Source organism: Neophocaena asiaeorientalis, unplaced genomic scaffold (genome assembly GCF_003031525.2).
Source record: "Neophocaena asiaeorientalis asiaeorientalis breed wild unplaced genomic scaffold, Neophocaena_asiaeorientalis_V1.1 scaffold302, whole genome shotgun sequence".
NCBI lineage: Eukaryota > Metazoa > Chordata > Mammalia > Artiodactyla > Phocoenidae > Neophocaena > Neophocaena asiaeorientalis.
The window spans coordinates 3884-29525 of NW_020174038.1; the positions used below are offsets into that span (position 1 = coordinate 3884).

The following is a 25642-nucleotide window of genomic DNA, read 5'->3' on the forward strand; positions in this document are numbered from 1 at the left end:
AATAGGATACAGGAAATATCACAAATCAGTGATGATATAGGATAGGGGGAAAAGGTAGATCCTTGATTTACATTATATGCTCAAATAAAATCCAACAAAAAGGAACAAATGGAAACAAAAGAAAAGAAAAAAGTAATAGTTTTCGATAAACTAGTAGATGGATTTTAGCTGAATTTGGGTGGGGAATGACTTCCTTAACGTAAAAGCAAGGGAAGAAATCACAATTGCTCAGCCTTGCTGTGTCCCTCTACCCAGGGGAGAGCTAACCGATCACAAAGTGAGAGCTGACTTTCTTTCACCTGCAGAAATTGTCTCCTGAAGTAGGCAGGTCTGGATTGGTAGGATCAGGACCTGATGGCTCAAAACTGTTTCTCACACTGTGATCAGTAGAAAAACTGCATCAAAATCTCCTGAGATAAACTGTTAATGAGGGAATCAAGGAAGGAAAGAGGGAGGAAGGAAGGGAGGGAGGGAGGAAGGGAGGGAGGGAGGAAAGAAGGGAGGAAGACAAAATATTTTTTAAAAGATTAAAAAGAAATTTAGATTCTATCTTAAACAAACTGAATTAAAGTCTCTGGCAATACAGCTCAGGACTCTCTGTATTTTAACCCACATTTCAAACACAATAGCAAGTTTTGAGAATTATTGGCTTAAAAGAAATATTACTAAGTGCACTCTAAGGAGAGTGTTTTAACAGAGCTGTTAGAACATTCCACAGTACCCCTACTGTGACCTCCCAGGGATGCCCACAGAAAGGTGTTGGGTTCTGGTTAAGGACAAGGCAGATTCTCTGCCTCTGACCCCTCCACCTACCCTCATACCCCCTTGCCATTCTGTCTGGGCTCACAGCAGGCAGTTGGCACGTTTGCTCACAATCAATGGGTAAAAGTGCAAAAGAGAAATCTATATCGTATCTAGGAGGATTTCCCATCACTTGCAGAGAAAGTAAGCTATCTGCCATTTGTTATCACTGGCTTTGTGAACAAATTCCTGTTGACTAGGTCCAAAACAGAATTGCCTCATGCAATCTTCATTTCACCTTTCTTCTAAGTTTGAGAGGTTAGAAAGACGGACACTGTATTTTCCAGGCTTCTTTGCTGTTGGAGGTAAGGGATGAAAATTAGGTTCTGCATGATATCCGGATCCTAGGAGCTCGGTGAAGGCCGTCTTCCCATACACTCTGCTGGTAAGCCAGGGGGCTCTGCAGCACCTCCCCAGTATACTTTCTCGTAGGTTCTCAGGGTAGAAACACCAGTGGCTTGTTGATTTGGGGAGAACTCCAGGGGTGGTCTCCGAGGAGGTAGTTCTTCTGGTGGGTCAGATCTACAGTGTTCTGACAACCAAGATCCTGGAAGTCCAGCCTAGAACTGCTCTGTTAGGATCCACAGTGACTGTGTAAGCACCCAAGACCCTATATTAAACCCCTTCCTGCCTAAAATATGCAGGGTGGCTTCTGTTCTTACACCAAACTCTAAAGGATAGAACAATAAAGAGTGTCAGGGATTCACCTTTAAATGTCTCGATCAGGTTTAAAAATGCCAGTTTCACTGAAGAATGACCTCGAAGAAGCAGAAACTATTAATTTTATTATTTACTCTTAAATAAATGTCTTTAAAGTTTTCTGCATGATGAAATGAGAGGTAGGCACAAAGCACTTCTGCATGGCAGACTGTGTTTGTCTAGAGGAAAAACACTTGTAAGGTTGAGTTGTGAGATGAACTAGTTACTTTTTCATGAAACCACATTTTTACTCTAAGTAACAACTGACAGATAAAGCAAGGTTATTCAGATTTGGGTATTGGCAGATATTTTCTCAAAAATGCACAAAATAGGGGCTTCCCTGGTGGCGCAGTGGTTGAGAGTCCGCCTGCTGATGCAGGGGATACAGGTTCGTGCCCCGGTCCGGGAAGATCCCACATGCTGCGGAGCAGCTAGGCCTGTGAGCCATGGCCGCTGAGCCTGTGCATCCGTAGCCTGTGCTCCGCAACGGGAGAGGCCACAACAGTGAGAGGCCCTTGTACCCCCCCACCAAAATGCACAAAATAAATCTGTCATTGCAAGGAAAACCACTTGGTAATTGTTGCCAATGACAGAATTTGAACTTCAAAGCAAAAATTAAAATTTTGGGAAACGTATGTCCACCACAGTGGGCTTGACATTTTCTCAACTTAAAGACTTTCTTTCTTTTTTTGATGTTCTAATCTTTTATTGGATGAATGTTGATAACAGTAATTTAAAGAATTGTAAGCCCTTTCTAAATACATTGAATAGACATTTGCAGTTTGCTGTGAGGAGAAGAAGAAATGAGTAAGGTCATTGTTTTTGAGAAGTTTATAATCTAAGAGGGGAGGTACGTACTATACATTATGTAAACATGAGGACTGAGTAACCGTGATGTACAGTGGAACTTGATACGTAGCGTAGAACAATGGGGAGTTGAGAGTGGCAGAAAAATATAGAACGCTTCACGAATTTGCGTGTCATCCTTGCACAGGGGCCATGCTAACCTTATCTGTGTCGTTCCAGTTTTAGTATATGTGCTGCCAAAGTGGGCACTAAAGACTTTTCTGATGACATTGGTGGTGAAATTACTAAATACATTTTTTCCTATTGTAGGATGTAATGGAATATGTTAAAACCTGGGAGGTCTACATAACTCAGCAGCCAGTGCTTTCCAAATGGTCAAGGGATAATGTTACAAAGCCATGCACGGATAAAGATCCATTCAAAGTGCAATAGAGACCAACAGATTTTAATGTAACAGAGAAGGAGAAGTTCACTGATGTGTTTTCAGATTTCACAGAGCAACTAAACTTTAAGAACTGTCACTTGTCAAATTTCAATGTAGCATCAGAGAAGAATATACACGATTATTTGAAAAGCCTATGTGTCTGTGAGGGTGGATTTTTTCATGTACTTCAACCAGAGCAATGTCTTGAAATAGATTGAATGTAGAAGTGGATGTGAGAATCTAGATGTCTTTTATTAAGTTCTATACTAGATATGCAACAATTTAAAACAAGGCAATTATTCTCACCAATTTTCTGGTTTGGAAAACAATGATACTTTTCATAAAAATACGTTATTTATGTTAATATATAATGCGTTTATTATTGCTATTTTAATACATAAAGAAATATTAACATTTTTTGTTTTCAATTTATAATACTATAAATATTGAGTCTCATTATGGATCTTCAATAATTTGGGGGTGTAAAGGGGTCCTATGAACAAAAACCTTGAGAACTACGGTTTTAGTGTGCAATTCAATACCACATGTCACCAGGAGGTGGCGCCACGAACATACAGTGCACGCTCCCCAGCCCTGGCTTAAATTTAAGGCTTCGAGGATGGTCCCAAACCTGCAGGGAGGAAACAAGCACAATTTAGTGGCAGCACCTCCATTAGTGAGTGCTGGCCCATTTGCACCCGACCTTGAGGCTGGAAAGCATCTCTGGATTTCCAGCTGTTAAACGAGATCAGACTTTTTTCCCTGAAGGAAACCCTTCTACTTCTCTGGCCACTCTTTGCGCCAAGAGAACGATTTCTTACTGTGAACATCAAGTTACTGTGAGACTTGGCCCTGGCTTTATCCTTCACTGTCTGCAAACTCAATTTCTCTCACTAAATTTACAGAAACGGTTCTCTGCACGATAACTCACAATTCTGTAGCTATCATATACATAGAAATGCCAACTTCCTAGTATCATGAAAAAGTATATGATAGAGTATATATTCATGCAGTGTGTTCCTTGGGAAATTTGTTCTGAAAAAGCCACATCATTCCAAAGATGTAATGCGTACCACCTGGAATGTAATTGTGATTATTGTAGGCTAAACTCTGTAAGGTCTCCATTCCTAATCATCCAGCCCCATGAGCAATGCTCTAAAATGTTGATGTTTCCCCTCCATGTATTGATGTCAGTGCACTCAGAGATCATCCATCCCTTCTAACTTACAGTTGCTCTAAACAGTGAAATGTGAGGATATTACTGTACTGAGCTTCAGTTCTGGAGCAGAGCCACATCCTTTACTGACCTTTTTTCTCTGTTTCCTGTTCTGTGTCTGAATCCCCCTTTCTGTGCTGGTGCAGGCTCACTTCTTTGTTCCTCCTGATTTTCATTCCTCTGCCTTCCTCAAGGGAATCCCTGTGCCTTGTGCTGACTTAACACCCCTTGGCCGTGCTCTGGATGACTCACACTCACTGCCCTCCACCTACCACCAGATGAGAAAAGGCAGTGGCTCTTTCTTCATCTGCAGAAGAGGAACCCCATCTATATCTGGCATGTATAGAAGAGAGTATAATTTCCTGGGGTAACTCACTTATCACAGTCCCTTCTACCCTGCCTTCCAGAGAGCCAGGTAGACTAGCTTGACCATCAATGCCAGAGTTGGTTGATATCCAAGACCAAATCTATTGGACTGAGAATTTCTGGGGGCTTCAGTTTCTGGAGTCTTCTCAGCCTCTGGGCTCTGGCTTCCCTTCCTCCCGGTTCTGTTCTGTCCCATGATGTATGAACCTCAGTACCTTCTTTGTGTTTTACCAGAAGCCCCCCGCTCAAAGCACTGGTGACCACTGTGCACTTGTGGGACACTTTAGGGGAGTTCACAGGAGGACATCGATAGAAATCACGTTGCCATGGAGTCGTAAGCTTTACCATTTTCCTTTGCCAGATCCCCCCTCACCTGGTCCCAGCCACCTCCACCTTGCTTGCTCTTTTCTCCCCATCCTTCCTTTGCTCTCATCTCTCCCTTGTCTTCCTGAATCGTAAGGACTTTTCCTTCTTTAGGAAGGAAGGCTGCTTTTGCCTTCCCTTCTGTGGCTTGGTCCCAGGAAGGACCCCCTCCTTTAAGGTGTCACCATTCATCCTGGTATATATCAAGTTATATTCAGAAAAACAAAACAAAACAAAACAAGAGAAGCTCTTTTGGCTAAATAACTGATGACAATTTTTCTACCTCATTATTATTTTAGCTTGCAGCTTCTATTAAATTAGGATCCCACGAGCAGACCTCGATTCAAGAGTTTTCACGAGAGTGGTTTATTTGGGAGGTGGCAGTGAATGGGAGGAAAAGCAATAAGAGCAGTAGAGCACTTACAGATGAAGGTGCTGGAACATTCCTGTTCAAGTCTTTATGGGACACATGCTTTCATTCTGGGAAATGCCTGGCAGCAGAATGGCTGGGTCATATGCAAGATTTAGGTTTAATTTTTTAGGAGATTGCCAAACTTTTCCAAAGTGGTTGTAACCTTTTACATTTGCATCAGCTGTGTGTGTGTGAGGGATCCAGTCTTCTGGGATCTGTATGCCGAAAATTACAAAGCAGTGCCGAGAGAAATTAAAGGAGCCAGGTGCGTGTTCGTGGGTCACAAGGCTCAAGGGTGTTAAGGTGTTCATTCTCCCCAAACTGATGTACAGATTCAATGCAATACTGATCAAAATCCCAGCAGACATTTTTAGGAGTAAAAATTGATAAGCTGATTGTAAAATTCATACAGAAATGCAACAGACCTGGGACAGACAAAGAACTTTAAGAACAACAGAGTTGAAGGGATAATTTGAGCTGATTTCAAGAATTCTCATAAATATGGGCAATGTTTAAAAATTCTGAGGCCCAGTCCATGCTGCAGATGGTTTAAATCTCAGTCTCTAAGGGTGGGGCCCAGCAGCAGGAGGTTTTGAGGCCCCCTAGCTAATTCCTCTGTGCAGCCCACACTGAAAATCCTTTTTAAAAGATTCTTAAGTGAATATATTTCATGAGACCACTAGGGGGCATCCTAAGCTTATGACTGCCAGGGAATTGCCCTTCCATCTAATAGAGGGTCACCCTGACAGCCTAATTTTTTCAGATAATCGGATAAGTAGGGGGAAGGAGGAAAGAATAAAGAAAATAAGACTGATGGTCATTGCCTTTGGTAGTACTTTAAAAAATGCATTAAATATTCACAGAGCATGGGGATTGAGAATGCCTTTATCGGTTTTTGATTCTGTGTTGATGGCATCTCGGTGTGAAAAGGAGCACCTGCTGCTTACAGATCTGGGTGGCTGATAGAATTTTAGACTTAGCCTGGCATTTGAAACCTTATCAAACTTGGTTCCAGTTTAAACTTCTATGCTCTTCTGAGCTCTCCCAGACCCCTACATAAACCCTCTGTTTCAGCCACCCTGAAGGGTGGTAAGGTCTAGTGTAATCACCTTTCTCCAAACTTGATGTCCAGCTAACTCCCTCTGACCTTTGAGTTCCCCGGACAGAGAACGCTCAAGTTGCCCGTGCCCAGGTTGCCCTCTGGTTCCCTCGAGCCCTCAGGGACCCCTCCCTCCCCAGAGCCCTGTAACACCTCGTCAGGACACTCACTGAGAGCTTATTACCGGACACCTCCTGTAATTTTGAATTGCTTCATACCTTGTCTGATTGACCATTTCAGAAAGCTCTTTGAGTCCTGGGACCCCACCTTTAATTTAATAACCGTTGGTAGTGCTTGCATGTAGATGGTTGATGGACATTTGCTTGATGAAAAATTTTGTTATGATGAGTTGATTTTAAAGTGAGCTTCCTGAGAAAAGGGCAGTTTTTACCCTAGTGCTTAGCATCCTGCCTAGAACAGTGCGGGCCCTTGATACATGAACGTTGCCTTGAGATAAATGTGTACACGTTCAATATTTCCTTGCTTTAAGCTGAGTCTTTTTTCTCCTCCTCCTCCTTTTTCTCCTTCTCTGACTCTTTTAAAAAGACAGCTTGGTGCAATCTGCCTCTGGGCTGCTGTATTTCCTTCCCTCTTCCCGCCTCCCCTCCCCTCTCCTCTCTCTTTCTTAATACGTGGGCATCTGTGGTAGAATAAAAAACATATGTTTGGTCTCTGCCCCCAGTTTCTGGCACAGAGCTTCCAAAACCCTTGTAACTTCCTGAGTGACAGGGATGCTGGGAGCATCTTTTGTTCTAATATTGGGTTTTTGACCCCATTTCCTGACATGGAGCTCCTGAATTCCTTGGATTTCTGGGGTGATAGGGGCATATTTTGTTCTAATGAGGTGACTCTGGGCGGGCTCCCGGATGGCTTCAGGATGGAGGCTGGTCACCAGAAAGACAAAGACATGATTAGAAGCTTGGGACTTTTAGCTCCATCCTCCATCCTCCAGGAAGGGAGACTGGAGATTGAGTTAATGATGGATCATGCCTACATGGTGAAGCCTCCATAAAAAAAATCCCTAAACTGTGGGGTTTGGAGAGTTTCTGGGCTGATGAACACATCCACGTGTGTGTGGGTGATGCGCCCCAACTCCACAAGGACAGAAGATCCTGAGCATGGGACCCTTCCAGACCTTGCCCTATGTACCTCTTCATCTAGCTGTTCATCTGTATCCTTTATCATATTCTTTATTATAAACCAGCAAATGTAAGCATCTCCCTGAGACCTGTGAGCCATTTCCACAAGTTAAGGAACCTGGGAAGGGTTGTGGGAACCTCAGATCTACATCTGGTTGGTCAGAAGTACAGGTGGTGGGATGACCTTGGGAGTGGAGACATCCTTGTGGGGCTGGTTCCCTAACTGTGGGGTCTTTGCTGATTCTGGGTAGTTAGTGTCAGAATTGAATTAAATTCTAAGACACCCCCTACAGCTGAGGTCGGGAGAATGACGGTTGTTAGAAGAAAAACCCTGCACATTAGTGTCAGAAGTACTGTGAGGGGAGAAATTGTTTTCCTCGAGCTTTTTTTATTAACACATTAAATGACAAGATTGAAGTAGTGATAAGCAGAATAGTCGAGATACGTACAACTCTGATGGGGTAGTTTGATGTTTTTGGTGACAGAGTCACAGGAACCACCAATGCTACTCTGGTTTATCAACTGACATTCACGGTTGAAAGCAAGGAAATATTGAACAAAATGTTAAATTGTGGTAGAATTCAGTGAACATAAAGATGTAATTTCTCAGGACTGCCCTGGTGGCGCAGTGGTTAAGAAGCTGTCTGCCAATGCAGGGAACACGGGTTCAATCCCTGGTCCAGAAAGATCCCACATGCCACAGAGCAACTAAGCCCATGTGCCACAACTACTGAAGCCTGCGTGCCTGGAGTCGGTGCTCTGCAACAAGAGAAGCCACCGCAATGAGAAGCCTGCGCACCGCAACAGAGTAGCCCCCGCTCACCGCAACTAGAGAAAGCCCGCGCGCAGCAACGAAGACGCAGTGCGGCCAAAAATAAATAAATAACTTAAAAAAATGTAATTTCTCCCCATATATGCTCAAGAGTCCTCTCCATTCTATCTAGAAACCTCTGGTGCCAGGGGAGGGGTCTGTGGTCTCCCAGGTTAAAAACCTCTCTTGTAGCACAATATGTTGAGGACATATTTTTCTTTCATGGTCAAATGAATTCTCTTTTTCTTAAAAAAGTTCAAATCTTCAGAAAAGTTTCTAGGCTGCTACCTTTGAGTGTAAGGTCACATGGGTAACCTGAGGCCAACATCGGTGGTTCTCAAACTTAAGCATCAGAATCACCAGGGCTTTTCTCCTAGGACTGCTGATGCAGGTGTGGGCTGAGAGTCTTCATTTCCAGCAAGTTTCCAGGCGATGCTGCTGTTGCTGGTGTGGGATGCTTCTTGGAGAACCACTCCCTTATAAGAGTTTGGCCTTCCGACATGCTGAGGGCTGGAATTGGGCGAATGACCAGCTGGGAAGGAGAGTTGGACACAGTCCAGGTGAAGCAGGAAGAGCTGCTGTGTGTGCTTGTGACATGAGGGGGCTTTGGGGGGGGTAGCAGAGGGGATGGGCTACATGTGCCACTGGAGACAGAGCTGGGTGGCAGGTGACTTGGACGTCCCACCTTACTTTGCCAGCAGCTGGGGCTGTCACCCCCCAGCTTGCTGACGTCCGGAGCCAGGACCTCTACCTGCATCACCTGTGCCCCTGCACACAGGGAGAGTGGCACCCTCAGTGGCAGTGTCTACCCATCGGGGTCCCTGAAGATATTCCCAACCTCCCTGTTCCCACACCCACGTGCTTCCAAGTGGCTTGAGAGCCTGCCGCCCACAGCAGGGACCCACTCACTGCATCTCACTTTAACAGCCACCTCGGCCTTTCCTGTCTCACCCTCTCCTCTCTCTTCCCCCTGCTTCCTGGAATCACCTTCCAAATAAAATGACCCACTTCCCAGTGCTTGCCTCGGGGACTCTTTGGGGGAAATGCAACCGTAGATGTGCATTCAAATCCTGGCCTGCCCCTCACTCTCTGGGTGCCCCAGGAGTGAATCAGTCTCTCGAGCTCCGTTTTTGCATCAGAACCTCGGGGACCACACTTCTTACTTCCCAGTTATTGCCAGGATGGATTAACATCATATTCAGGAAGCACCCTGGGCCAGTGCCTGCAGTGGGTACAGGAGCTCAGGAGCATTTAGTCCCCTCCTCCCTTGAGACTGGCTGCAACCTGGGAGGAAGGAGGAAGAAGGCAGAGGAAAGAATTAATTTGTCAGATCCGTGAAGCCCGCAGGCGTGGGGTTCGCATCCCTGCAGTGATCCGGTGTGAGTGTGCAGGTCGTGGCTCCGTTCCCTGAGGATGCAGCTTTCACTCTTAGAGAATCGGACTGACAGTAAAAACATGCATGGTGGCCTTGCATGCTTTGAGCCATCCTGCTTCTGTCCTGGGATTTAAAAATCCTCATCTGCAGCACCTTCTTCCACAAAACGTATTAGGTTTTAGCTGTTGAGTTTTGAGTGGGGAAGATTGCCTCATTGATCATCTGACAACACGCCTTGCCTTTTCCCTCTCTACCCCATCTTACTTCAGGAAGTGTGTTTGCCTTTTTAATTTTATTATTATTTTTTCCTTTAACATCTTTATTGGAGTATAATTGCTTTACAATGGTGTGTTAGTTTCTGCTGTATAACAAAGTGAATCAGCTATACTTATACATATATCCCCATATCTCCTCCCTCTTGTGTCTCCCTCCCACCCTCTTTATCCCACCCCTCTAGGTGGTCACAAAGCACTGAGCTGATCACCCTGTGCTAAATATAGTTTTCTTTTTTGGTGACATCTTTGTCTAGTGTTGGTATCAGGGTGATGGTGGCCTTGTAGAATGAGTTTGGGAGTGTTCCTCCCTCTGCTATATTTTGGAAGAGTTTGAGAAGGATAGGTGTTAGCTCTTCTCTAAATGTTTGATACAATTCACCTGTGAAGCCATCTGGTCCTGGGCTTTTGTTAGTTGGAAGATTTTTAATCACAGTTTCAATTTCAGTGCTTGTGATTGGTCTGTTAATATTTTCTATTTCTTCCTGGTTCAGTCTTGGAAGGTTGTGCTTTTCTAAGGATTTGTCCATTTCTTCCAGGTTGTCCATTTTATTGGCATACAGTTGCTTGTAGTAATCTTTCATAATCCTTTGTATTTCTGCAGTGTCAATTGTTACTTCTTTTTCATTTCTAATTCTATTGATTTGAGTCTTCTCCCTTTTTTTCTTGATGAGTCTGGCTAATGGTTTATCAATTTTGTTTATCTTCTCAAAGAACCAGCTTTTAGTGATCTTTGCTACTGTTTCCTTCATTTCTTTTTCATTTATTTCTGATCTTTATGATTTCTTTCCTTCTTCTAACTTTGGGGTTTTTTTGTTCTTTCTCTAATTGCTTTTGGTGTAAGTTAGATTGTTTATTTGAGATTTTTCTTGTTTCTTGAGGTAGGATTGTATTGCTATAAACTTCCCTCTTAGAACTGCTTTTGCTGCATCCCATAGGTTTTGTGTTGTTGTGTTTTCATTGTCATTTGTTTCTAGGTATTTTTTGATTTCCTCTTTGATTTCTTCAGTGATCTCTTGGTTATTTAGTAGCATATTGTTTAGCCTCCATGTGTTTGTACTTTTTACAGTTTCTTTTTCCTATAATTGATATCCAGTTTCATAGCGTTGTGGTTGGAAAAGATACTTGATACGATTTCAGTTTTCTTAAATTTACTGAGGCTTGATTTGTGACCCAAAATATGGTCTATCCTGGAGAATGTTCCATGAGCACTTGAGAAGAAAGTGTATTCTGTTGTTTTTGGATGGAATGTCCTATAAATATCAATTAAGCCCATCTTGTTTAATGTGTTGTTTAAAGCTTGTGTTTCCTAATTTGTTTTCATTTTGGATGATCTGTCCATTGGTGAAAGTGAGGTGTTAATGTCCCCTACAGTTATTGTGTTACCGTCGATTTCCCCTTTATGGCTGTTAGAATTTGCCTTATGTGTTGACGTGCTCCTATGTTGGGTGCATAAATATTTACAATTGTTATATCTTCTTCTTGAATTGATCCCTTGATCATTATGTAGTGTCCTTCTTTGTCTCTTGTAATAGTCTTTGTTGTAAAGTCTGTTTTTTCTGATATGAGGATTGCTACTCCAGGTTTCTTTTGATTTCCATTTGCATGGAATATGTTTTTCCATCCCCTCACTTTCAGTCTGTATGTGTCCCTAGGTCTGAAGTGGGTCTCTTGTAGACAGCATATGTATGGGTCTTGTTTTTGTATCCATTCATCCAGTCTGTGTCTTTTGGTTGGAGCATTTAATCCATTTGCATTTAAGGTAATTATCGATATGTATTTTCCTATTAAGAGTTTGCAGGCAGTTGGATAGAGCTGGGTCTTGGTGCTGAGATGAGGACCTCCAGGAGGCCTCATTCTGATTAATATTCCCTGGCATGTGAGGTTCTCTGTTAGTCCAGCAGTTTGGACTTGGAGCTCCCACCACAGGAGCTTGGGCCCAACCTCCGGCCTGGGAAACAAGGTCTCGCAAGCTTTGTGGCATGGTAAAAACAAGAAAGAAACAAAGGAGCAGTACAATATCAAAGAATAAAAATCAAAATAAGGGCTTCCCTGTTGGTGCAGTGGTTAAGAATCTGCCTGCCAATGCAAGGGACACGGGTTCGAGCCCTGGCCTGGGAAGATCCCACATGCTGTGGGGCAACTAAGCCTGGGTGCCACAGCTACTGAGCCTGAGCTCTAGAGCCCGCAAGCCACAACTACTGATCCCACGTGCCACAACTACTGAAGCTTGCACACCTAGAGCCCGTGCTCCACAACAAGAGAAGCCACAACAATGAGTAGCCCGTGCACTGGAACAAAGAGTAGCCCCGGCTCAGCGCACCTAGAGAAAGCCCGTGCACAGCAACAAAGACCCAACACAGCCAAAAATTAAAAATAAAATAAAATAAAAAAATAAATTTATTAAAAAAAATCAAAATAGAATTAGAAAGATAAAATATATATTAGGAAAAATAAAACTGTAATTGAAACAACTGCAACAAGGTAAAATAAAACCACAACAGAAATTAGGCCCGGGAGCCCAGGAGGCTCCCCGGTGCCTAAGTGGACAGGGAAGGAGGCACTGGCCACATTCCCTTCCGTTCCTTCGTGCCCCTCCCCCACCGTCTCCCTTAGGGTCTCCCCCAGGGTCTCCCCCATTGCCACTGGACCTCTAACCGTGGGTGGGTCCCGCTGGGTGTAGGAACTCCTCCCCTCCCCCAGCCACCCCTCAGGTGTCCCCTCCCAGAGGTCTGGCCTTTACTTTTGCACCCCCTTCCCTCCCTCCCACCCCCTCAGGACCTGCATGGCTGGAGGGGGCCTCGGTGGGCAGGGGATCAGGCCCGGGATATCAGCAGGTTCCTGGGGGCCCAAGTGGGCAGGGGAAAACTGGCCACGCTCCCTCTTGATCCTGTGCCCTCCCAGTGGTTATTTCCCCTGTCCGTAGGGGATCCTTTCCCCTCCCCTAGCCACCCCCTGGCCTCCACTTCTCCTCCCCCTTAACCCCCCCGATGCCCCAGGTCCTACCTGGTCGCTGGGGGTTCCTCCCGTCCCCTTAGGAGTCCATGGTCCCCCACTGGTGCCTGGTAGGTGCCCTAGTTGTGAGGAGATGCGAATTTTGCGTCCTCCTAGTACACCGTCTTGACTCAGCTCCTCTGCCTTTTTTATTATTTTGATCATTTTATAGCAGAAGTATTCATGAGATGCCTGGCATTCACTGATTTGTTTGACCTGTGGCCTTTTAATTTATTTATGGTTTGGTTAAAATTCTGTAAAATTAAAAAAAGAAATAAAAAATCTTTAAATTAATGTCAGAATTCCTCCGTCAGCAAGCCTCTCCCCTCCCAGCCAAAAACACAATGTTGAAACGGAATTGGACAAGAGGCACGGATGGGGAGAGAAGATCAACAGGGGCTGCCTCTTCCCTCTCCGCCTACTTGGTGTGAATTTTCATGCAGGCTCTGTCAGTGGGGATATGTTTCTAAGTACATTTGCTACAGGCACATGCATCTGGGGACAGAAGTGGAGGGAGACAGAGGTAGACAATACGAAGACAGCATGAAATGCAAGAGAAACCAAGACAAACACACATTTTGAGTGGCAAATCAATTTTTTGTAATTAAAAATGCTTTAAAAAGACAGTTTTTATGAGTTCAAACAGAAAGGAGAGTACCTTTCTTCTGAGAAAATTTTACATGTAATTTGAGGTGTGGAGCTGTGGACACCAAAGTGGGCTTTATCTTCCATTTCATTCCTCAACTCTGTCTCAGCCCACAGAGCCTGTGTGAGCCAGTGCTGTGTGTCTCTCTGGCTCCTGGCAGAGCAATGGAATATGACAGCGGGTCAGGGCCCATTTTAAATGGATGGAATTTGAGATGCAGACGATTCAAAGCTAAGAAGCTGAGGTGAACCAGTTACTCCGTTGATGGGTCACAGCAGCCTGTTTCCTCAACCACAGTAGACATCAAGCTACTTGTGGCCAGGTTTCATACGTGGTACATCGTGAGTGTTTGCACAGCACCCCTGGCCCTTGAAAAGATCTTTTCTTGTGTAAATACTTTTAACCTTCAGATGTGATTCATAACATCTTTGCTATATATAGTGTGTGTATAAGCAAGATGTCAAATATCGAATATATACATGTGCATACATGCACTCACAGTGAAGAGAGAGAGAGAGAGAGAGAGAGAGAGTGAGAGAGAGAAACACTTAACCACAGAGCCCAGAAATTTGCATAGAATTCATTTGGCCAGAGGAGTTAGTCTCTAAAAGTTTGTGAATGGAGTATTGATAAAACCAACATTTGCTTTCAAGAAATTTACTGTGGTGATAGATTAATTATCTAAGAATTTGGTAGTATTGGGGTTGGTGATTAGAAGCAGAAAGGATCGTTTGGAAGCTCTTGGAAATTGTCTGGGTGAGAAATAAGGAGAGCTTACACAGCACCAGGAACAGACGTGAATCAACCTGTTGGAGAGACATTGAAGAAGTTGGGTGACCGTGACATGGCAGGTCCCCGTGCAATGGGATGAAAGGAAGGAGTCTAGAAATGCCATGTCTGTCTATCCATCTCTGAGTCAGGACCTCATTAAAAGAGTACCACACCCGGTTATTTATAGTGTCGGAAAGTCCTCCAGAGAAACGCTCTGTGTCCTCCAGCCTCTGCTGTCCTAATGTTCCTCATACTGTCTGTTCCCACAGGTGATAGCACTTCTTCCTTACAGGTAATTGGTGTGAAGGCTCTGGTTTTATATAAAAGTAAGAGGGCAGCCTTTCACATTGAATATACTCTGTTTAAGATGGAATTAGGTTTCACTTTATAAGATCAGCTGAATTATCTCAGAAGGAGAGAAGATGGCCTCCTCATCTTTGGGATGGGGAGATGGTGCTTTGGAGCACACAGAAGATCCTAACTGTAGCCCCCAAGCTCTCCAGGGATGGCAGGACCTAAGGAGTGTCAGCATGAATGTCTTTGAAGGCTGGCCAGTAAGCACTGTGGTTTGGGGATTAGAGGAAAAGAGCCCCAGTGGTCCAGCTTGTGGTCAGTGGGGTGAGCACCTGAGAGGGACCAACTTGTGGTTTTCCTGAGCCAGACTTCTTTCTTATTTTCTTGATGTCATATAAGAAAATCTCTGGGTTCTCTATGATCCAATAGATGGGGTGAGGGAGCCCCAGTAAGGACTGATATTGGATGGACATCTTACTGGTGTTGGTAAATGGAAGCTGGGAGCCAGGCTTAACCTGTTTTAAAGAATAAAGAAATAAGGTGATTCATCTACTCAAATACTGTGGGCCACAAATACCTGTTACAGTGATTAAAATGCAGGGCTCTGCATTTTTATTGGGCAAATAGTTTAGAGGTGTTTACTGTAGCTGATTTAATTGGATTTACCTTGCTGTGAAATTCTCAGCTTCCTGGGCTGGCTGATGCTAGAGTGGAAATCTACTGTCAGTGCCGTCAGTGGCTTGGGAAATACAAGATACGTTGTGGATAATTTACTTTTTTTTTTTTTTTTTGCGGTACGCGGGCCTCTCACTGTTGTGGCCTCTCCCGTTGCGGAACACAGGCTCCGGGCGCTCAGGCCTAGCGGCCATGGCTCACGGGCCCAGCCGCTCCACGGCATGTGGGATCCTCCTGGACCGGGGCACGAACCTGTGTCCCCTGCATCGGCAGGCGGACTCTCAACCACTGCGCCACCGGGGAAGCCCTGGATAATTTTTTTGTTAAAGGTGTATATGCCTCTAAGATCAGTTCTTTATGAGCCTCATCCATGGTAATTCCATGCCTGTCACACCATTCTGAAGATTAACATTGGGCTTCCCTACATTGGTATAATTCCCGTGCTGGGAAGTGCGAAGGGAACAGGGTGGGACTCATCGTTGGAGGTGAGGATGAGCCCACACATGAGTCTGAAGCACTTTTTGAGCCTAAGTGCAGGTCATTGAACAGAACAGCCACACGTTATCCAGTGAAACCTGAACGGCCAAACCCAGGACACCAGGACACCCAAGATGCAGGGGTGGCTTAGTGTACATGCACGCCGAGGGCACTGCCACGTTTCCTTCACCTTGTCTTAGGAACGCCTCCCATTTGCTCTCTCTCAGAACATCTGGGGTTGCAAGAGACAAATCTGAGTGTGCCCTGTTACCCTTGGAAATTACTCTCTTTTAAGAATTCCCCTTTTGCGTGTCTTTTTATCTTTAAACCAGCACCTAATTTCATTAAGTCAAGAAGTGCCTTTTATACCTTATTATCTATGGAGGGTCTGATATGTTTAGGACATTGCCGTGGAACTGATGAAACGCAGAGTCTGTTTGTAAACGTTTGAGAGACTGCCCTCCCCATCATAAACTCGTGGCCTGATTTTATGAAGGACTTTCATTTAAAGAGCTCATTTCAGCCTTACCTTGTCTTGTATGGTTAGTATGATCACCTCTGCCGAAGAGGAAAGCTACTTTCAGATCAGAAATAAACAGAAAACATTTTCTCTCTCTCTCTCTCTTTTTTTTTTTACTGAAAGAAAAATACGTTTGACAACGCTTTTTCCCTTTAATTTTTTTTTTTTTTTTTTGCGGTACATGGGCCTCTCGCTGTTGTGGCCTCTCCCGTTGCGGAGCACAGGCTCCGGACGCGCAGGCCCAGTGGCCATGGCTCATGGGCCCAGCCACTCTGCGGCATGTGGGATCCTCCCGGACCGGGGCACGAACCCATGTCCCCTGCATCAGCAGGTGGACTCAACCACTGCGCCACCAGGGAAGCCTATCCCTTTAATTCTTTAACTAAGATGTAGTAAGATGTGGCCTTATCCTGTGGAATGCTGGGTTAATTCTTTAAAAAATACACACACACATAAACACACACAGTCAAACAAATGTCCAATCATCTAAATGGTAAAACTATTTGCTTAGGATCTTATGCCAGAATTTCTGAATAAAATTCTTGAGATTCTGCACAAAGTCTTGGAATTTGTTTTGTCCAAGAGGGAGAAGATAACTCTGTACTGGTCCAGAGGACATCTTAGACTAATGAGTGGAACTTATTTTAGGAGGCAGACTTCAATCTGATAAGTGAAAGAACTTTCTTAAAAAGATGACATGACTTCATATTCATAATACATTCTGTATCCAAAAAAAATCCCAGTTTCTAGAGCAGTCTTTATAGTATGATACTATTTTTATCAAAAGGAAAATGTGCATATATGCACAATAAAAACTTTAAGACTTAGTTTAAAATGATAATAGTGTTTTTCTTTCTTTATATTTATCTGTGTTTTCTGATATTTATCCATGAGTCTGCATTTCTTGTGTCATAAAAATAATAATGCAGGGCTTCCCTGGTAGTGCGGTGGTTAACAATCCTCCTGCCAGTGCAGGGGACACGGGTTCAAGCCCTGGTCCAGGAAGATCCCACATGCCGCGGAGCAACTAAGCCCGTGCGCCACAACTACTGAGCCTGAGCTCTAGAGCCCGCGAGCCACAACAACTGAGCCCACATGCCCCAACTACTGAAGAACGTGCGCCTAGAGCCTGTGCTCTGCAACAAGAGAAGCCACCGCAATGAGAAGCCCGCGCACCGCAACAAAGAGTAGCCCCCGCTCACTGCAACTAGAGAAAGCCCACGTGCAACAACAAAGACCCAGTGCAGTCAAAAATAAAATAAATTTCTAAAATAATTATAATAATAATGCAGAAAAAAGTAAAAGGACATATTAATAGTTAGAGCTGTTCAAAGGTGGGGCAGGTTATAAGACAATAAAGCACCCATCAGCAGAGGTAATGAGCAGAAGTGAGAAGGTTAACTGACAGAAATTCCATAGAAGGAGAGCCTTTCATTTAGTTGCCACTGGGAGAAGATAGCCTCTAATCCCCAGTTCAGCCCCGAGGTCTATAACTTAGAATTCCTCTCATATGGGCTATATTTTTCAGAGCCAATTATAAATACTCTGACAGTCATGGCTCCTGGTCACTTGAAGTGAAGGGAGTGCTAGGTTATTTTTAACCAGTGCTAAATCTCAGATATCCTCGGTATGTATTTTTTCCTATGTGAGCAAAGTGAAAAAGGTACGATTTTGTGCAGAAACTGGGCTGGTTGCATAGTAACTGTCAGTGTCCCCCAAACAGACCTGCCTCCTCCTGGTGAAATAAGCCAAGTTAGCAGCCTCTTAATGCAGATTGCTAATTTCTTGACGAAGTAAATAAAATAATTGACAAATAAAGGATAACCCAGATTTTCCTGGCACAAGCCAGTCTATCCTTTTTTTTAAACCTGAAAACATTTTAATTGGCAGTGATCTTCCTATCCAGACAGGCTTTAAAAAGAAAGGAAGACCCCACAACAGGGCCTGTCCATGGGGGCCCTTGTTCAGCCACTCTCACTGGAACAAACACCTATCTATAGAAATGAGAAAAGCTGTTTGCAGAGGATTAAAGCAACGCTTCCTCGTGGGGCAGACAGAAGCTGAGGGGTCTCTGCAGAAGACTTTAACCATTTCGTGGGTCTCCCGAATCTCACCTTGTGAAATGAAAGGAACTCCGTGAATAGAAACCCCAACTCATAAAGCCCCATACATGAATGAAAAGACACAAAACACTGAGTGCATTTTCTTCACTTTCCTCCTATTTTTTTTTTTTTTTCTCTTAGGACAGTTTGTTAGGCTTGGTAGGACCTGAAAGCCTGGCTGCATACCTGCTGCTCCTTTAGATGTTCGGCAGTCCTCTGCTGGTCCTGAGTAATCTGTCAGAAATAACGTGGAGGTTGGCAGTGGCTGCTGTGCAGAACGTAGTCGGCAGAGAGGGCATCTCTCCTTAAGTAACCCCATGCTTATTCTGGGAAAATTTCATAGGAAAAAAGAATGAAGTTCAACCAACAAGAGAGAATTTTTGCATCATAGTTTTCTTTGCCATTTTTGTTATTTTTAGGCGAGAAGGGGAGTACGGCACAGTTTTTGTTAATTATGGGATATTTGGTGGGCATCTTGTGTCTAGTTTTGACACTGGGCTTTCCAACTGCACAGGGCAGTGAGACGTCAAAGCCCACAACAAGTTTAACTATGTTAATCGATTGTCCTAACCAGCGTTCTGAACTCAAGCCGCAGCCTCTCAGTGTATCTAAATCTTTGTGGGTGATTCATTTTCCATTTTTCCCCTCCATATACAATGTATTGCACAGACAGTATTACAGCACAAAGGAAGGCGCCCTTTTTAACCAAAGAAATATGATACCACCCTATGGTATCAATTATTTTATATCATTGTGCTTCCTTCTGGTCCTTATGTATATTACGTATGGAGCATATGTATTTTACAGAGGTATTTGTAGAATAATCCAACTGTCGTTGGTTTTATGTTATGCTATTTTCAGCTAGCTTTGTGTCATAAACACCTTTTCCCATTTCTCATGGCTGTTTGTAACTACTCTTTGACATAATATCATAGGGTATGATGTACTGTAATTTCCCAAGCCTTCTCTTACTAAACTTTTGGGTCATTTTACAGATATTCACACTATTATAGATATGATGTAAAGACAGGCTTTGTTTACATTTTAATAAAGACACAGACTATCATTTGACTCCCTAACGGGTTACTAGAGATATGACTAGCTGTGTAATTGTTTTTGAGTGTCTTCCGTGTATGATTATGATGCCATTAGCCTGTTGTGTTTAAGGCATACACTTCCTACTGATTGACTTTCTGGGAAACTAGAATTGAAACATGGCATCATGAGGGCCACTCAAGTCTGAAAATGAAGTTTACTTATCAAAAGCAATTTAAGAAAATCCAAAAAGACCTTGATAAATTAGAACATTTGAGTGGAGAGTGTTCAAGTTAATTGAATTTCCTGATATTTGCTACAGCTGTTATTATTAGCTTATATTTAGAAGTTAAAAAACTATTTTTGTGATATAATGTTTTAAGTCATGTATCTTGGGGTTGGTAAAAAACCTTGTTCCTTCTTTATCTTGGTTCCCAATATTGCATGTGAATGCATGTGTCTCTTTGTGTCAGGGCAGTGCCACAAAATGCTCTCATGTGGTGAGTGTAGTCCCACTCCTTTGAGAGGGTGCCTTGCAGACTCACTTGCTGTCATTCTGAACACCCTGAGGGTGTAACATCGTCCCTGCAGTTGGAGTAGAGGGACCACAGTATGGTGAGACTTGAGGATTAGCCACAGGACCCAAGGCACCCCTTTGCATGCATGACTGTTTCAACAAAATTCCAGATATGAGTATTTGGGTCTGTACATTTGCTCTTTCCCATCACAGTATATTGCCACAAAAATCCCAGATAATCAAGGACTTCATCATGTAAGGTCTGTAGAACTCCAGAACATGTAGGGACTGTGATGATCATCCAGGTGAGGAATTTGAAGCCCAGAGGAGTCATGAGTTTCCTTCAAAGATTAGGACTTGACTTGAAACCTTAGAGTTGTGATTGATTATCCAGTGCTCTTTCATTACCTTGTGGTGGTATTTAAAGTTTTATTGCATATACTCTGGGATCTTTTTTTTTTGAAACAGTCAGAAGCAGTTGACAGAGCATCACTTAAAACATTCACTGATCTTATTCTTGGTTTTGCTGTCAACTCGCTTAGCAGGACTGCATTAAGTAATAAAGCAAGGATATTTGACTTACTGTCATTCTTCTGTTAAATTTTTATTGTGTATCTACGTTGTGTTAGGGTAGGAGCTGGGTGCTCAGAACACAGAGACAAAGATAATTTGTGAGGCAATTTGGTGTGGTAGTCAAACAGACCAGGGCTTGAACCCCAGCTCTGCCATTTATTAGCCATAAATGTAGGGAAATTACATGACCTCTCTATCTCTGTAGAGAGTCACAGAAGAAAGTCCAGAAGTCCATTTTATTTTCTCTCCAGTGCTCCATATTCCTTTCCTTCTGTATTGAGAAATATGGGTCTTTGGAGGGGATGGATTCCAGTCTGCCCTGTGTCACCTGAGAACATGTGATGCTTGGGTATCTCTGACGAGAGGAATGGGTAGTGTGGTGACAGAGGACCACCCTAGAGACCGAAGGATTCAGGAATACACTTGAGTCTGTCTGTTGGGTAGCACTGGCCCCAAGAAGGGAAATTGTTTCTGGTGCCAATAAAGCTTTCCCTGGAGGTCATTTCCTGTCTGCCAAGAACTCTACAGGCCGACTGGGCTTGATGTCTTCTTGACTGAATGTGACCTGGAGACATCACCTCCTACAGAACCCTGGGATTTTGAAAAGATTCTGCCCCAGCAGCCATCCCGTGTGGCAGCTACAAGTGTGGCCACGTTCTTGACTTTCTTCTGTTCCTCTCTACATAGTTAGACAGGTCAAGAAATCTTTGAATTTTTTTAAGTTTAGGGAGGGTAGGAAGAACTTCATAATCCTTGGACATCTATTATAATTTTTCCTTCTACACCTTTTGAGAAAAACCTGCCCCACCTCTTGGTATGCAGTGCTGGTCAGTAGGGTGATGCCCCAAGCCCAGGAAAGGAGGATAGGGCCTCCCGGGATAGCAGGAACACTGGATTCTGCAACTTCCAGATTAGAAGACCAGTCACTGTGACTCAGAATGACTGGCCAGAACCCAGAGAAATAAGGGCCAAAGCAGGGTAGGACTGATGGAGTAGGCCTAGCACTGATCCTGGAGGGATGCACAGGTGGTGGTTCTGTATTCCAAAAGTGACTCACACAGTCCTCTTGAGAGCAATATTTGAAACGTATAAGATTACATAATGCTATAATTTTATAACTACGTGTGTGAGAGTGTAACTGAGAAGCTCTGTCTCGATATGTTTTCGCCACAGCCCATATTAAAATATAACCAGCAACTTCCCTCATGAAGAAACAACACACAGTAATGAGGATCATGAAATGCAATCTCTGGGAGGGAGTATCCTTTGAAGGACACTTTGCTACCCATCGTTGAACAGTGGATTCACCATGCATCTAGGGACCGAGACTCAAACCTAGAAACCATCTTACATACTCATTTTTCTCTCCCCATCTTTCAGTTAACATTCCTTCATTGATTTCCCTTACACTGTTTTGCAGCAGTCCTACTGCCTGCTCACCAGGACTACTTGCTGATCTCAAGATACCTTTTTCTTCACTCCATCCATCTCCTGACGTCTTTCGTAACTTCCTTATACACAGCTGTGATAAGGATCCTTTCTTGCTAAAGAGTCTGGGTTGGATCTTGACCACAGAAGAAACTCTAAACTCCTTTGTCTAACATTTTTGTCCTCATTCACCTATCCGGCCTTTGACCCCACTACTTCCCAATACTTCCTTTACTGCACTCACATGTTCCCTAAACTTCCTCTAAATTTGCCTGATTTGCCCTGTGGTTTTCTGCTCCTGGGGCACCATCTTCTCCCTGTTCTTGACTTTTGAAATCCTGTCTTCAATATCCTGTCCTCCTCTATGAAACCATCTTTGATCTGCATCTCCCCTCTAATTTGGAAATAATCTCTCCTTCCTTTATACTCTCATTGTGAGTCATTTGGACATTCTCCCATGTAACCTCTTGGATGCAAGAATCAAGAAACCAGAAAAGACACCTATGCTAAGAATATATGTTTGAGAGTTTTCAGCCTATATACAGGGTTTTAAGTCATGGGATTGGATGAGGTCACTTAGGAGAAAGTATAGACAGGCAAGTGGGTGAAGAAGAACACCAGTGTTTAGAAGTCCTCATTGTGTCAACTTCATGGGATCCTGTAAGTCTAGCACAGAGCAAGCATCAATCATTGGCCATTGAAGTGAATTGAAAATTGAGTCAGTATTTCTTTAAAAAATTTTTTTAAATTGGGGTATAGTTGTTTTACAATGTGTTAGTACAGTGAAGTGGAGTTCCCTGTGCTATACAGCAGGTTTTCATTAGTTACCTATTTTATACATATTAGTGTACATATGTCAATCCCAATCTCCCAGTTCATCCCTCCACTGCCCCCGCTTTCCCCCCTTGGTGTCCACATGTTTGTTCTCTACATCTGTGTCTCTATTTCTGCCTTGCAAACCGGTTTATCTGTACCATTTTTCTAGATTCCACATATATGCATTAATATACGAGATTTGTTTTTCTCTTTCTGACTTACTTCACTCTGTATGACAGTCTCTAGGTCCATCCACATCTCTACAAATGATCCAATTTCGTTCCTTTTTATGGCTAACATTCCATTGTATATATGTACCACATCTTCTTTATCCATTTGTCTGTCGATGGACATTTAAGTTGCTTCCATGACCTGGCTACTGTAAATAATGCTGCAATGAACATTGGGGTGCATGCGTCTTTTTGAATTATGGTTTTCTCTGGGTATATGCCCAGTAGTGAGATTGCTCGGTACAGATGGCCAAGAGGCACATGAAAAGCTGCTCAATATCGCTAATTATTAGAGAAATACAAATCAAAACTACAATGAGGTATCACCTCACACCGGTTAGAATGGGCGTCATCAGAAAATCTATAAACAGGGACTTCCCTGGTGGCACAGTGGTTAAGAATCTGTCTGCCAATGCAGGGGACCTGGGTTCCATCCCTAGTCCAGGAAGATCCTACATGCTGCGGAGCAACTAAGCCTGTGTGCTACAACTACTGAACCTGCGCTCTACAGCCCGTGTGCCACAACTACTGAAGCCCGCACGCCTAGAGCCCGTGCTCTGCAACAAGAGAAGTCACCACAATGAGAAGCCTGTGCACCACAACGAAGAGTAGCCCCTGCTTGCCAAAACTAGGGAAAGCCCACGCACAGCAAGGAAGACCCAATGCAGCCAAAAATAAATAAATAATTAAAAGAAAAGAATATCTGCAAACAATAAATGCTGGAGAGGGTGTGGAGAAGAGGGAACCTTCTTGCACTATTGATGGGAATGTAGATTGATACAGCCACTATGGAGAACAGTATGGAGGTTCCTTAAAAAACTAAAAATGGAACTACCATATGACCCAGCAATCCCACTACTGGGCATATAACCAGAGAAAACCATAATTGAAAAAGTCACATGTACCCCAATGTTCACTGAAGCACTCTTTACAATAGCCAGGTCATGCAAGCAACCTAAATGTCCATTGACAGATGAATGGATAAAGAAGATGTGGTACATATATAATGGAATATCAACCATAAAAAGGAATGAAATTGGGTCATTTGTAGAGTCAGTATTTCTTGAGCATTGAAGTTTCAAATGTTTGGGGTGTCCCTGTACTAGGGATGGAAGAGGCCTCAACTATACCCTTTTCCAGAATGCTGGTCCACGAGCCATGTCTTACCCACCAACCACTGCCCTAAGGAAGAGTGGGTTATTGATAGATTCCTGTATTCATTTACAAACATTTGGAGACCGCTTCTGTAGCATGCAAGTGGTGAAAGAATAGTTAATAGAACAATAAACACCATCTTACATACTCATTTTTCTCTCCCCATCTTTCAGTTAACATTCCTTCATTGATTTCCCTTACACTGTTTTGCAGCAGTCCTACTGCCTGCTCACCAGGACTACTTGCTGATCTCAAGATACCTTTTTCTTCACTCCATCCATCTCCTGACGTCTTTCGTAACTTCCTTATACACAGCTGTGATAAGGATCCTTTCTTGCTAAAGAGTCTGGGTTGGATCTTGACCACAGAAGAAACTCTAAACTCCTTTGTCTAACATTTTTGTCCTCATTCACCTATCCGGCCTTTGACCCCACTACTTCCCAATACTTCCTTTACTGCACTCACATGTTCCCTAAACTTCCTCTAAATTTGCCTAATTTGCCCTGTGGTTTTCTGCTCCTGGGGCACCATCTTCTCCCTGTTCTTGACTTTTGAAATCCTGTCTTCAATATCCTGTCTTCCTCTATGAAACCATCTTTGATCTGCATCTCCCCTCTAATTTGGAAATAATCTCTCCTTCCTTTATACTCTCATTGTGAGTCATTTGGACATTCTCCCATGTAACCTCTTGGATGCAAGAGTCAAGAAACCAGAAAAGACACCTATGCTAAGAATATATGTTTGAGAGTTTTCAGCCTATATACAGGGTTTTAAGTCATGGGATTGGATGAGGTCACTTAGGAGAAAGTATAGACAGGCAAGTGGGTGAAGAAGAACACCAGCGTTTAGAAGTCCTCATTGTGTCAACTTCATGGGATCCTGTAAGTCTAGCACAGAGCAAGCATCAATCATTGGCCATTGAAGTGAATTGAAAATTGAGTCAGTATTTCTTTAAAAAATTTTTTTAAATTGGGGTATAGTTGTTTTACAATGTGTTAGTACAGTGAAGTGGAGTTCCCTGTGCTATACAGCAGGTTTTCATTAGTTACCTATTTTATACATATTAGTGTACATATGTCAATCCCAATCTCCCAGTTCATCCCTCCACTGCCCCCGCTTTCCCCCCTTGGTGTCCACATGTTTGTTCTCTACATCTGTGTCTCTATTTCTGCCTTGCAAACCGGTTTATCTGTACCATTTTTCTAGATTCCACATATATGCATTAATATACGAGATTTGTTTTTCTCTTTCTGACTTACTTCACTCTGTATGACAGTCTCTAGGTCCATCCACATCTCTACAAATGATCCAATTTCGTTCCTTTTTATGGCTAACATTCCATTGTATATATGTACCACATCTTCTTTATCCATTTGTCTGTCGATGGACATTTAAGTTGCTTCCATGACCTGGCTACTGTAAATAATGCTGCAATGAACATTTGGGTGCATGCGTCTTTTTGAATTATGGTTTTCTCTGGGTATATGCCCAGTAGTGAGATTGCTCGGTACAGATGGCCAAGAGGCACATGAAAAGCTGCTCAATATCGCTAATTATTAGAGAAATACAAATCAAAACTACAATGAGGAATCACCTCACACCGGTTAGAATGGGCGTCATCAGAA

The 25642-nt window shown here is 43.3% G+C and overlaps 1 non-coding gene across 1 annotated transcript; it reads right to left on the reverse strand.

The window, feature by feature from the left end:
* Positions 1-2449: 2449 nt before the first annotated feature.
* Positions 2450-2556, reverse strand: LOC112405383 (U6 spliceosomal RNA). The gene has a single exon (XR_003004328.1). It is a non-coding gene; the product is annotated as a U6 spliceosomal RNA (small nuclear RNA).
* Between the last annotated feature and the right edge of the window lie 23086 nt (positions 2557-25642).